Source organism: Dermochelys coriacea, chromosome 20, assembly GCF_009764565.3.
Source record: "Dermochelys coriacea isolate rDerCor1 chromosome 20, rDerCor1.pri.v4, whole genome shotgun sequence".
Lineage (NCBI taxonomy): Eukaryota > Metazoa > Chordata > Testudines > Dermochelyidae > Dermochelys > Dermochelys coriacea.
In genome coordinates this window covers 2,388,269-2,400,960 of record NC_050087.2, presented here as the reverse complement: position 1 = coordinate 2,400,960, position 12,692 = coordinate 2,388,269, and the positions used below count along the sequence as shown (strand labels likewise).

The 12,692-nt window shown below is 44.8% G+C and overlaps 1 protein-coding gene across 4 annotated transcripts in view; it reads left to right on the top strand.

Moving 5' to 3' along the window:
* RNF41 (ring finger protein 41) overlaps nt 1-12,692 on the top strand; it is a 31,845-nt gene that overhangs the window by 4,436 nt on the left and 14,717 nt on the right. Inside the window, exon 3 of one of the 4 annotated variants that reach the window (XM_038378281.2) lies at nt 2,281-2,364. The exons of the other annotated variants lie outside the window; for them this stretch is intronic. The gene's annotated coding sequence lies outside the window, so the exon portion shown is untranslated. The remainder of the gene's footprint in view (nt 1-2,280; nt 2,365-12,692) is intronic. 4 annotated transcript variants of the gene reach the window in all.

Below are 12,692 nucleotides of genomic sequence, written 5' to 3'. Positions count from 1 at the left end.
CCCTTCCCCCCGCTATTTCTGCTTGATTTCCAGGGCACTTTTCTTTCCTGTGACAGTCTAGAATCTGAGAGTTAAAACATCCCCATAAAATTACCTTGCGTCTTTCTAAGGAGGCAGATTCGCCATAACTTTCAGTAAAATGTGTAATTATTTAAAAAAAAAAATCCTAATGGTGAAACTCATGTTGGAATCTGGAAAGGCCTTCCAGCTGGTAGGAATGATGACTGGAGGCCATTATTTAAAAAAATAAAAATTCAAGATTAGTTGGGCTGCATAGTGCATGTGAGCATTTGCAATAAATCAATCAGCGTGGCTAGGCTTCTTCACAGCAGAAAACAATAAATATTTCTCATTGAATAGAGCCTTGAGCAATTTTATGCTGTAAAGACAGATTTGTCCACCAGTACTTAGATAAAATATTTCACTGATATCCCAATACTTAGGATATAGTCTAAGAGGCAAAAACTGCTGGATTCCTTTTTCTTGTGATCTATTTCCTATATGGTGGTCTAGCCAGTGTCACTCCCCTCAGGTGCAGCCCTGATATTCTCAAGTGAATCTGCATTGGCCACTGAAATGTTTGTCTGATCATAAGTCTGAAAAACTTCACTGAATTGAAGTCTGGGCCTTTGAATCTTCCCAGTGAGAAATGGCTCATGTTTTGTGTCTCGGGAATGGTTTGGTTTTGCTGTTGCATGCACTTAGTTGAGACTTTCACCATTATTTCTGGCACTATGACAGTTCCTGCAATTGATCAGGTGAAAAAGCAAAATAAAATTTGGTGTCAGTATTGTTATTCTGTAATACTGTATCTAGCACCTGCTAGAAACTACACCATTAATATTTCCTTTCTAGCTAGGGTGTCAACTGAGCTATTGTCAAGGAGACCATCTTTTTGAAAAAGCTATTTTGTCCAGTGTTGAATAAGAAGCAATGAGCAATTTGAGGGGATTTTTGTAACTCCGTGTGTATTTAAATTCCACTTTGCCGGCTCTGATTTGGTATCTCCTAATAATTTTGCTGTCTTGGAGTGATAAGGCGGGGAAGAATCTTGAACTTGTTTAACTTTATTTGGAGGAAAAAAAAATCAGCTTTCTATCAGCACAAGGGCAACTGTGCTATTACGTAAGTGTTTCTAATGTGACTCTCTCTTTAAAACGTGGCACAGTGTCTCACACACATTGTGAAAGCTGAATGGCTCTGCAGTAATGTAAGGAGCATTTTTAGGATTGCTCACCATGTTGGGGAAATGGTGCTTTCTGATTATCTAATGGTATGAGACCTGATTTCCCACTGAAGTTCATGTCAAAACATTCATTGACTTAATTCCTGGCTCTGATTGCTGCCAATTATCCTTTTCCCATTGTTATCCACAGGCACATTGTGTGTCAGCTCTTTGTGGCAGGAGCTGTTCTTTACTGTATGTTTGTATAGCACCCAGCACAAAGGGGCCTTGATTCTGATCATGGCGTGTGTGTGCTACTGCCAATAGAAGTGAATGCCTGGGACTTTCACAGATCTACTAAACAAGGTTCCTGCCCCAACGATCCTGCAATCTGACTTCTCCCTCTTCGCCTCTGCTGGTAGACATGCTGTGGGCTGCATTCTGTGCCACGCTGCATTTCTCTGCCAGCCACAGGGGTTACTGTTTGTTATACAAGCACTTCATAGCCTGGAAAGCCATACATGCAAGAGGGACTGGGGGGGCTTGGGAAATGTGTAATCGGAGCTAGTGACCCAGAGGTTAAAGGCCCAACTTCAATTTCAGCACAGATCTTTATTGGCCAAGGTTGTTACCTCCTGTGCCCCCATGTGGAATGAGTTTGTTTTTTGGGACAGCTCTCTGTAGACAGCTATGCTCCTCGCAAACACACTTGCCACTAATTGGCCCATAACTGGAAGCGGAATCAGAGGCCAAAGAGTTAAATGGGACACGAGACAGAACTTTTCTCCCGCCTCCATAGGTGGGGCTCCGGGGCATGCTAGAAGCACATTCCTGGCCACTGTGCCTATGCTGTCTCCGCATGGAAAGCCGGAGTCCACAGGACTGTCAGTCCATCACCAGCACTAAATCTGTGTTTTAACAAAAGCCACTGCATAAGCCACCCAGGCTGGAGTGCGGGTTTGTGTCAGAAACGTTAATTCCCTTGGGTGTGATGAAGGCCAGTTTTGGGAGCATGGTGTTTTGGAAAATAATTAAGTGGGGCTTTTTCTCAGGGAGTAACCAGTAATGTGCTCGGGCTGCAGAAATACACAGATCATGATCACTGTCGTTCACAGGAGGCAGCACTTCTGGTCTGTGTGTTCAGTGCCCAAACATCCTGATTAAGCATATTTTCCCACTCGAGCAGAAATGCTTTATGGGTAAGTACCTTTGGGTGCCTTAAATCTTTCATATACCATCCTGAATAGTCACATACCTGATTTTTAACTCTTGTTTTCTAATGATACTGACCACCTTCAGAAAGCACTTTGAGATCTAAGGATGAAAAGCCCTAGATAAGAGAAACCACTGGTATTTGCAAATGCATTTTTGCATTTAACAATGCTATTGATACATTGTGTACTGTGGCTCTTTGGTTTCAATTGATCTAAAAAATAGGTATAATGGAAGTGGTTTTTTAAACAATGGAGGGTGTCTGCTTTCAAGAATGGGTTTGTATAAGATCCTCATTCAATTGTTCATTTTAGTGAGACTCCTTCTCTAGAGAAGTCAGAAAATTTTCCCCCTAGCAGGTGGGCGGGGCACTTCTTCCCCCTAAGGGATTTGAGTCCTTTCAAGTAATTATTTGTGATCGTGCCTACTAGGTGCTTAGGAAGGATGGTTTTTGCTCTGTGGAGCTTACAGTCCACTCACAACAAGTAGGCAGAGGTCAGGGAAGGAAATAATAAAAATAAAAAAAATAAAAATAATAAAAATATGTACAAGTCAAGTTATATCTATGGGAATTGTTCAGTTGTCTCTTTCGGCATTAAGCGCCTCTCTGCTCCCTAGAAATGTGAAATTGGGGAGTATGTGTATGTCTAACATTCCACATTTGTTGCTTGCTTGAACCAAGTGAGGGAAGGGCACGGTGTATAAATCACCAGAAGTCCTGAAGATTGAGTTTCAAATGCATGTACCTGAATCATGGGTGGGATTGCAGCCTTTCAGTTCTACGCAAATCTTGTCATAGGGCAAAGGTATTTCTACCATGTAGCAAGTTATTAATCAACGAGAAAAGCACATTTCTACTGGAATTCTGTTTACTACAATCGCTATAATGATCAGAATTGAGATTTCTAACTGTGATCTTACCTTGTGCATTACTTTTACTCTGGTGTTGCTAGTTAGTTACATCGCTCATGGACTGCTTGGGTGGAGGTCACATGCGCACTCTTGCCCTGTCCCTGCAAAGGTTGTTTGGCCAGTAATGGCAGCCGCAAAGCTGAATCTGAAGAGGCAGTGAGCTGAGACAAGGAAGGGGTGGAGAGAGGGGCTCACTGGCATTACACTCGGGCTCATCCAAAAGACCCTTAAACGCTGGCAGGAAGCAGAAAATCCCTTGACAGCTTGAGAGGTCAGGATGTACGGTCAGAAATCTGAATATTTTTAAACTCAAATCCACAACATCCCTTAAACGACGTGAGCTGCAAGGATGGCCTGTGTACCGCTCTTGAGTAGGAGTGGCTTGGAATTAAAATAGTCTGTGAATGACTCAGGAGGCTGTCAAACTGATGTGAAACCTGTTTACTGTCCTCGTTTATATTGGCTCTAAGCTGATCTTGGATGAAGGTACAACAGTTAAGGGGTTGTTTTAAAGTTGTGCCGTGAAAAGAGAGTGTTGCATATTGGCTGACGCCACAAAAAACAGTATGTCGCAGCAAAGCCATGAGGGGCTTGTTTCGCTGCAGAATCATATGTTGAGGGCAGTGGAATACGAGTCAGGGATGGGGGGAGAGAGATTGATACATGGAACCACCAGACTGAGTACAATTGACATGTGGTGTTTCCAGAGAACCCTGGCGTCTAATGCCAGTTTGCTTTCCAGACCTTCCTAGTTTGCTACAGCTCAAGAGAAACTCGTTCATTATGAATCTGAGCCATGATTTTAACCAGGTCGATGGATCGCCACAGTCCAAACTACTGGGCTCAACAGGGCTTGAATCTGGCACTTGAATGTTTTACAGATCTGTTTTTGTTTAGTTTCATAATTGATCCCACGGTTGTGGTGGAACAGAGCTGCCGTCTCTCCCAGCAGGACTGGAAGCAGAGCTCACTGTGACAACTGTTGAGTTCTGGGGAAGCAGGCGGGCACAAGCCATATAGTGTTCGTTCTGTAGCAGCTCTCCAGGCCAAGGGAAGGCCAGGGGACAAGATGTGCTGCACATGTGAAGGACGCTGGCTTAAGTGTCTCATCAGGAAGACAGGCAAAGCAAGTGGAGTGCTCTGATTGCTGAAGGAGGCTTTCCAGGCCGAGGGAGCAATGCCTTTGGCTTGCGTCCACAGCATTCGACACACCTCTAAGTTAGATTGTGCTTTCATGTGTCTGCTTCACGGTGTGAAGGGAAACTTGGTTTTGCGTAACTCAGTGAATGGTGAGCCAGGTTGCTTCCAATAACAGCCTGGAGGAGGCTTGTCAGAGTGTTTTTGCTTTAACCTTTAAGTAACTTATTTCAGTGGCAAACTCTATTGCGTAAAGTCCAGGTTTCCCATGTTCTTTAGGATCCCATCCAACTGTTAAAGCCATTGCTAAGACCTTTAGATTGCAAGCTCTTCTGGGCAGGGGCTATCTTCATGTACCCTTGTGCTGTGCTGTGAACAGAGATGAATAATACATTGATCATGTGATGCTAGCATGCCTCACGTTTTAGGTCCCTAAAGTGCTGTGTAAGCACTCAGGTTATATCTTTATTGGAGAGTTACCCTGGGCTCTTACCAGGGCATTGTCCTTAACGCCCTTCCATCCACACACACAAACTTCTCTCCCAAGTTGAGTGGTTCCTTCAACCCTGGCTAGTGGGCTGGCTGTGGGTGCAGGCTAAAGCCTGGATTCTGCTTTCGCTCAGGCTGGTAACCTGCCCACTTTGCAATCTAAATCCCTTGAGTGCTGATAGTACTCCAGTGCCTTCCCACAATTCCCCACGCACTCCCAGAAGGACAGACAAATTCTTTCACAGTTCCCTGGGAAAGGATCAGAGTGACTCATGTTACTATGATCCAGAGAACCAGTGAGGATGCAGTATGGCTTTACAGTGTGGCTGCTCACATCTGGGCTAGGCTAACATGGGTGCAGATCACCTGAGGTAACTCTGCAGTGAAGACACATCCTCTCATCCTCCATGTCACACCTGTGAGAAGTCACCTTACAGATTGGAAAACTGAGCTATCGAGTGGTGAAGTGACTTGTCCAGGACTCTGCAGTGAGTCAGTAGCAAATTCAGAATTGGAACTAGTGCTTTCCTGGCTCTCGGCCTTGTGTTCGCTTGGCTAGACGAGGGTCTCACAGTGGGCTGTCGAGCACTTAGACTCATAGATTTCAAGGCCAGAAGAGATCGTTGTGGTCATCTAGTCTGACTTCCTGCGTGACACAGGTCATGGGACTTCCCCCAAAATAATTCCCTGAGCAGATAATTCCTTGTCACTATTTGCTGCAGGGCATGCCTTGGGGTCTTGTGCAGCAAATACTATGCACTAAAATCTCTGCAGATTATTGCTGGGGGTCATTAGTTTAGGAAGTCATTGTCTGATGGGGGTAACTGACTTAGGACGAGGGTTTTAATAGTGGAGTGCTTCAAAATACATGGTTTTCTCATACGTGTGGGAGGGACTGCACTGATAACAGAAATCTGATCAAATGGTTTCCTAGTATGATGTAAACGAACAAATTCAGAGATGGGATAAATTCCTCACCATTGTTTCAAAGTACATTAGGGCAACAACTGCTGGCAATGGTGGTGGCTTTCTAGAGATTAGTGAGAAGAGCAAAGAAAATGTTAGACTCTTATTTAACAGGTTTCAGAGTAGCAGCCGTGTTAGTCTGTATTCGCAAAAAAGAAAAGGAGGACTTGTGGCACCTTAGAGACTAACAAATTTATTTGAGCATAAGCTTTCGTGAGCTACAGCTCACTTCATCGGATGCATTCGGTGGAAAATACATGGGGAGATTTATATACACGCACAGAGAACATGAAACAATGGGTTTTATCATACACACTGTAAGGAGAGTGATCGCTTAAGATGAGCTATTACCAGCAGGAACGAGGGGGGGGGGGGGTAAAGGAGGAAAACCTTTTGTGGTGATAATCAAGGTGGGCCATTTCCAGCAGTTAACAAGAACGTCTGAGGAACAGTATGGGGTTGGGTGGGGGGAGAAATAACATGGGGAAATAGTTTTACTTTATGTAATGACTCATCCACTTTTATCTTATTTAAATAATTTAAACTACAGTTCCCATAATTCTACTGTAACTGATGTCAAATGAGATTGAGCTGGTGGGTTATGATTTGAATACCTTCCCAAACAATTATCGCTACGATCCATGTTACCTGTCTCATGTGTGGCGCACATGTTGGTGTGAGTGCATCAGCGCCTAAATACCACAGTGTTGGGCTCTATGGATATATCTATTTCACAACATAATTGCATGTTAAACATGTGTATAAAACTACAAATGCTATTACTGAGTTAAACCTTTTCATTCCCTGATTTTCCCTCTGAGTGGAGCACACATTCTTTGAAATTGATAAGCTGACTTCCTGCATGCATATGAGTGCAATCAAAGGCATTTTGTACTAATGCTGCGTGGGTGATCTTCTTTGATCACCATTCGACTCAGTGCACATTTGAGTTTCTGTTCAATTTCTTTCTCTGAAAAGACAACTGATGCCTCAGAGTTGAAGCTTATGGTTAAACAGCTCTGTTCCTAGTCATGCTAGTGTTTGAGCAGTCAGTAGTACAGTTGTCTTGTGCCACGGAGAGGTTAATGGGTGAAGAGCTGTGTGCTGTTGCTGTCTTTCTCTCTAAATCACTGTGGCAAGTTTAGTGGAAAAATCTTACTTTAAAAAAAAAAAAAGACTCTTGCAAAATTTCAAGGATATAATTTCTTAAACCCTCTGAATTTCAGTCAAAAATGTGTCCCTCTCCCTTCCGGGCTTCTGTAACTGGCATGGAAATAAGTGTCCTTACCAGCTCTACCAACCAGGTAGCATTATTCACTGTTGGCTGCTTTCAGGCCCATACTTTAGTTTTGTTTGGCCATCCAGGTCATAAGAAGCAAGGAAAAAAGTACCCCAAAGTATTCTTGGCTGTGTACAAATTTCATCCCAGGTTTTAGAGAGACAAGGGGGGTGAGATCATGTCTCTTATTGGAGCAGCCAGACCTGCAGAAGAGTTCTGTGTAAGCTCTAAAGCTGGTGTCTCATGCCAACAGAAGTTAGTCCAATCAAAGCTATTACCTCTCCCACCTTGTCTCTCAAAGATCCTAGGAGGAACATAAGAACGGCCATCCTGGGTCAGACCAAAGGTCCATCTAGCCTAGTATCCTGTCTTCCAACAGTGACCAATGCCAGGTGCCCCAGAGGGAATTAACAGAACTGGGAATCATCAAGTGATCCATCCCCTGTCGCCCATTCTCAGCTCTGGCAAATAGAGGCTAGGGACACCATCCCTGCCCATCCTGGCTAATAGCCATTGATGGACTTATTTTCCATGAACTTATCTAGGTCTTTTTTTGAAAACTCAATTACTTAGCAGAGATGTGGACTGAAAGAACAGGGCTATAACAACACTGCATATCCCAGGTTTTGTCTAAGTTGCTGTTCCTGTCTTTGATCTTTCTTTACCTCGTGGAGTGGAGTTAAGAGCAATTAGGCTTTGTCTTCACTGCTTTAAAGAAAAACCAAAAACAAACAAACAGGTGGGTTTTTTATTCTCAGAGTAATAAATGTGTGTGAGCTATTCTGAGGTAAAAACACTGAAGAGAGGACACTTCAGTTTCACCCCAGGTAAGCTAGGTGAGGTCAGCACTATGCCCCTGCCTGGCGCTGACCTCATGTTGTTCACCTCAGTAAAACTAAAGTACCTTCTCTTCGCTGGGTTTTTCCCATTCGTGTAGCTCTCAAACATTAGTTACCCACTGGTAAAAAATATGCCTCTTTAGTGGTGAAGTCAAGGCCTCAGTCCCCATCTCTAAGTAACTGAGTCTGTCAGTGCTTCGTCCCCCACATCCATCCTGGCTAAGCATAGATCAGACGAAACTCCTCAACAAAACTGTCTTAGTACGAGCTTTGGCCTCTTAAAAACAGAACTCTGCATTCCCAGGCCTGACCGCTCAAAAACATGTTCTCCGTGTGGTTGAAGCCACATTAAGCACCTACAGCCACTAAGGGTAATGCTACACTGGTAACAGTAACAGATTGATCTGGAAAATCGGGCACATGAATAAAGGCTCCAGCTACCACTAAAACAGGCCATATCAGTTGGCATAAGCTGCCCAGATAGGAGACTTAATAAAATCCTGCAAAAGAATCTAAATGAGCCTCACTCAGGAGGAAGCTGTGGGTGGGAGTCCCGTGTCCCCAGAGTGCATGCACGCTTTATAACCACATATAAAAGTCAAGTTTTCGTTTTAGTCCCTCGATAATGTGCTGTTGTCTAAATTCCACATGGGGCCGGAGTAACTGTCTCATCTCTGCAGGGCAGTTCAGCTGCACAACCTCTGTTCTAAACTCCGTGGGAGATGTGGGGCCAAAACTCAGTCTTGCTTTGATCATTTATCCCTTGATGTTTGTGTCTCTCACATGGGCTCCTGGGTGCATCTTGCTATAAATAAATTCCTCTCTTCCCTTCATTGCAGAAGGGTTTCACATTTTCATCTGAGCAGAGAGGTGGCAAGTGCCTGTGGTTTCCAGCTCAAGGGAAACTTTGGATCCCACTGCTTAATTGACATGCTGTCTGAGTGTGTCCTTCCACCACCTCGCTGTGCTGTCTATCGAAATGACCTTAGCTCACATTAGGTTTCTGTGCCACGCGTCATTCTGTCACACTTGCATTGCACTGTTAAAACTAGGTTGCTGGCCAGCTAGGTCATGCAGATGGCATTCTAGCTGGCTTTACGTGCTGCTGCATGTTCAGGTTCAATGTTGCTGCAGTTAATAGCTTCAGAATGGGTCACGTTGCTGTCAGTGACCAGCAGCATCTGCTTTGCACTGTAGAGGTGCATTGGGATAACAAAAGGCCCCCTGTCCCACAGCCGTTGGGTCACATCTCTCTCTGCTATACCGATTCCACCGTGTGGTTTCCACTCCAATCTGGGAAGAAGTGAAGCTAGGAGACGGAGAGGAAGCTGCAGCGGATGAGACTGTGCCGGAAGCAGCAAGGCTACATGAAGGCTGGGGCAGAAGATAGCGGGGCTAGATGCGCAGAAATGTTGCACGTCAGAAACCCATGGCAGGCTTGAGTGCTTCGGCTCTCTCCATGGCTAAGCAGCTCATTTCTTCTCTCAAGCTTGGTCTTGTGCTTCATGTTTTACCAGTGTAATGATGCCAATCGGGAATTGTTTTGTTTTTTCCAGACCTAGCTTTGCCAGTGGAACTTGCAGCATAGGTGTTGTTATCCTGGGGCAGGATAGCTCCTCGAGTTTGGCCGACCTGGCCTCACAAGCACAACTCTGCTGGTATAACTGTGTCTGCACCAGGGGTTCTGCCTTTGCTCTGCTGGCCTGGATCCACACTGGCAGAGTTAAAGCTGCAAAACTTAAGCGTACACAAGGCCTTCGATTCATTCACTATCTGCCTCTCCATCTTCCCCTAAACAATCTGCTTATCAGTCCAGAGCTGTGTCTGTGTGCGCTTGGGCCACCCCCTCCCAAAACCGGCTCTCACCCTAGCTGAGAAAGCAAGAAGACTGCAGCAGAGGCTCGTGGGGGGGGGGGGGAGTGTTTCTAGCCAAATTTCAGAGTAGCAGCCGTGTTAGTCTGTATTCACAAAAAGAAAAGGAGTACTTGTGGCACCTTAGAGACGAACAAATTTATTTGAGCATAAGCTTTCGTGAGCTACAGCTCACTTCATCGGATGCATTCGGTGGATTTCCACCGAATTTCCACCGAATGCATCCGATGAAGTGAGCTGTAGCTCACGAAAGCTTATGCTCAAATAAATTTGTTCGTCTCTAAGGTGCCACAAGTACTCCTTTTCTTCTAGCCAAATGTTTCAGAGACTTTGAAACGCCCGTAAATGACCCCCCTCTAAGCACCAACTGTGTGATTCCCTCAGAATTCATTTGTCTTGGTCCTGTATAGCTTAAGCATCTGTGACAGATACTCACAGCTGCCCCAGTGCTTCTCCTCCACGTGTTGAATGTCTGTTACTTTCCTTTGCCTCTTAGGACCAGAACTCTGGGCTCCCCTTTTCTGATCATTCCCTGTCTGACCACTAGATTCTGCTTCCTCCCTCTTGCTTCTGCACGTGTTTCATGTAGCTTCAGCCAAAGTCCAGTACTGCCACGTCCCTTACTTTTGCCTTTCGTTTGGAAGCTCTCAAAGAGCTTTGAACACTTACATGAATATCTCCGGGGGAATTCCTATTGTACATACTTTAAAGATGGGAAAACGGAGGCACAAGGGTCATGCCCAAGATCACAGGGTGAGTCAGTGGCAAAGCTGGGAATAGAACCCTGGAGTTCTGGCCCCCAGTCCTGTGCTTTAACTACAAGAGACATTCCCTCTTGTGGCCTGCTTGTTTTCCTTTTGGTTTTAATGTACTTTTCTGGCCCCCAGGGTTTATGAAATTGGGAAGATTATACAAATAACATTGCTTATAGAACAGGTTTCCTCCAAGCTCACCCAGGTGCAGTGCTGTTGGCAGACCTCGTATTGGCCATAATGAAAACAGGGTGTCTGTTTTCTGAGAAATTAGGCAAAGCTGGAAATCTGAGACTTCCAGCACAGGCCGTAATTAAGTTTGATTTAGGAGATCTGTCCAACAAGGTCTGGCTCCCATTATGGACTAGTCTCTTGCATCTGATACATGCAGCTGGTGGATTTACTGAGTAAGTATCTGCCGTCAGAGGGGACGGGTGGAATAACTTATTCACCAGATTCGACTTGACAGATCCCGAAGTCGAAGTGCCTGCTAGTGTGTGGTCTTGCACACTGTTAGTGAAGTTCTATCATCCTTGGCCTGCTGGAGGCACTACGTGAGGGATTTAACTCCTCACCGGGTCTTTGGTTTCCCCAGGAACAGTTTCAAAGATCGCTGCTTTGCATTTCACATTTGGGAGGGTTATTTCCCAGGTGGTGATGATGATGCTGAGCTCCGACCTGAGGTGGCTTTTAAAAAAGTAGCTGCCGTGACTTTGCATGTTCTGCGTTTGGTCCAAAGAGTGTTTGTAGCCTGCAATTGTTAGTGAACTAAATTGCTTCAGGTTTCAGAGTAGCAGCCGTGTTAGTCTGTATTCGCAAAAAGAAAAGGAGTACTTGTGGCACCTTAGAGACTAACAAATTTATTTGAGCATAAGCTTTCATGAGCTACAGCTCACTTCATCGGATGCACCAAATGCATCCGATGAAGTGAGCTGTAGCTCACGAAAGCTTATGCTCAAATAAATTTGTTAGTCTCTAAGGTGCCACAAGTACTCCTTTTCTAAATTGCTTCACTTCCGGCATTTTGGCCTGGGTTGCTCATAGCAGACCAGGACTTGAGTTAGGCCTTTTTTATATTGTCTATTTCATCCCATCCATCGTCTCTCCCTCTGGCTGTAAAACAAGCCCATCAAAGGCCTTCATCGGGCACTGCGTGTCTAGAGTCTCTTCTTTCTGCTTAAAGCTCTATACTCGAGCTTCACAGCTGGCATTTTCAAAGCAGCTAAAGGGGAATTAGACTGGGGATTTCCAACAGGCGGGTGTCTCTCTTGGGCTTGCAGGGAATGGACCTCAATGGTTCTCTTCTACCTCTATGATCTTTGATTGGACTTGATATTGCTTTGACTGTCAGTATATTTACTCTACAGTTACTGGATGTTGTGTGCTGCTGCTGTCTCTGCTGTGCCAGGATCTATCCAAATTAAGACCCTTTATAAAAACCCAGAGTGGTAACGTGTAGAAATTGATGCTCAATACTTAAACAGTCACTCCAGAGCAAGGCTCTCCTACAGCATCCACAGGGGTTTTTTTAGGGTAGAGTTTTACATATTCAATGCCTGGGGTCTGGTTCTGATACTCAATTCGCCAACTAATGGACAACTCTGAATGTTCCCTGTTGCTCAAGCTTCTATACCCCAGCCATACAGAACAGCTGGTTATTTTGGACCTCAGCCATCTGGAGACTAGATGGATATTTATTTTTTTTCTCCCCCCTCTCCCCCCCAGCCAGAATGACTTTGTTCCAGTCAGACTCACAATACACTTTGCTGCTCAGTCCTGCTGCTTTCTGTTCTTTCTAATGCCCTGTTCCTTGTTTGTGTGTTGTCCATATTGAGTGTAATGTCTTCAGGGCAAGTAATTGCCTTTAAACCCCAATGTTGGCACCATACAGATCACAAATAAAGGATAGGAAGTGCACTCTGAAGCGCTGAACCAGCAAACCCAACAGAGAGATGACGTATCCATCTTAGCAAACATTTCTCTTGTGAGCATTCAGCATGAACCGCGTGGTGCATGGATCCACGCTTGGCCTTTCTTGATGGGCAGCAGCACAAGGCTGGTGTGAAACC